The sequence below is a fragment of the Otolemur garnettii genome, unplaced genomic scaffold, assembly GCF_000181295.1.
Source record: "Otolemur garnettii isolate 467f Iridium unplaced genomic scaffold, OtoGar3 scaffold00028, whole genome shotgun sequence".
In the NCBI taxonomy this organism is placed as follows: Eukaryota; Metazoa; Chordata; class Mammalia; order Primates; family Galagidae; genus Otolemur; species Otolemur garnettii.
In genome coordinates this window covers 8,828,808-8,830,542 of record NW_003852423.1, presented here as the reverse complement: position 1 = coordinate 8,830,542, position 1,735 = coordinate 8,828,808, and positions in this window count along the sequence as shown.

The window sequence follows — 1,735 nt, the reverse complement described above, 5'->3', positions numbered from 1 at the left end:
TTTTTTTTTTTTGATCAGCATAATTGTGTTGCAAAAGTTTAACTATAGGTTCAAGTGTGCTGTGAGATAAAAAAAAAAAAGGTTGAAAAAGATTCTAGAGACTGTACACTTGGCCCTGTTGAACACTTTTATTGTTGATTTGGTTGAACACCAAGAAGAAATGCTTATCAAGTCCTAGACATAGTACACCTTGACTGGGACAAATAGCTCCCCTTTGATGATACGATCAAGATTCAGAATGTCCTCGACAGGCTGAAACACAGCTGAAACCATGGTGAGCTAAGTAATGAAAGTGAATGCAGAGTCCTACCTTTAGGTACACAGAGTCAGCTGCACAAATGCAATTAAGGTGGGTTGTGTGAAAAAGACTACTGGGTGTTAATTTTGACTCTGAGCTTGCCGTATGCCAAACACATGTTTGCTACTGATTTGAAATGCAGGATTGGGGCACAAGGACCCTGCTGTGCACAGGGGTACTGAGTTCAAATGGGTGCCTCAGCTGGAACTGAGGGGAATTAGTCTGTAAACACTGATGCTGTCTGGGGGGTGTCCAAGGACAGTGTCTTGTCTTCTTGTGTAGGAAGTTTCTTGCCACAGTTGTACGAGCATCTCCCAGAAACCTGTGTGAGAGAGAGGAAGGCTTTCACCTTGGCCCCTGATGTCTTTCAGATTGTTGAATAGGATTGACTTATCTCTGGTGCAGGACTCTCTGTTTTCTTCTAAGAACACACTTCTAATTTTACCCTGGGAGGAAGCAGGGGAAAATAGGATTTGTGTGATATTCATTTGCCCTACAACCACATTGAGTATAAAACACATATTTACAAAACAAAGGTTAATCCTATACAAAAGCTCTTAGCTCTCTTGCCCATTTACAAACCAGATCTTGCTGTGAGGCCTGTTATAGGCACCAGATGCTCTGACTGGACCACATGCTGCCATCCCAGAAAACCAGGAGGTACAGGTGACCATTTCACGGAGCCTTCCATGCTGCTATATCCCAGCCCACTAGACAATAAATTAGCTGAAATTTCAATGGGAAGGAAGTTTACGTGGTTCTCTTTCCTCTGTATAATAGATGCTCTGTCGAGTAGTGTGTGTCATGCTGTGACAATTCATTCCTGCACTTGTGACAGGACCGCCGGCTGATTTCACTATGCTCAATTAGGAGAAAATGCATATTTTAATCTGCCCTGTGGTGAGGTAACACTTTGCTCGGTGGCCTTGGCAAACTGGCCATTTAACCATTTAGGTGAGTAGAAGCTCCTGCTCCAGCCTGTCATTCGGCTGCCAGCAGCCTCTCTCGTCTTGTTTCATTGCCAACACTTCCCAGGTTTCAAAGGATGAACAATTAAAGGCCACTCCATCATCCTTCCAGCCACTGCGCTGCAGCCCGGCCCCTTCGGCAGTGGCTGCCATCCTGGCTGCTGGTGATGGGCTTAGTGTGGTGTGGCAGGTGTGTCTCCCTTTCTGCTTTCCTGGGCTGTGGGTGGAGAGCCCACTATGGAAGCCCACACAGGCCTCTCTGCCCAGGTCTCTCTGTCCCCAGGCCAAGAACAGCATTCAGGACTAGCCTTTGTTGGAACGGAAGGGGCCGTGCCTGCAGCTCAGCTCTGGCCCCAGAGACTGGCCCCCATGCCAGAGTGCCTGCAGGCGGTGGCTCCCTGAACCAGCTGTGCCCACTACTGGCTTGCTACCATGGCCTCCACTGCCCCATGTGGAAGCAGAATTATGC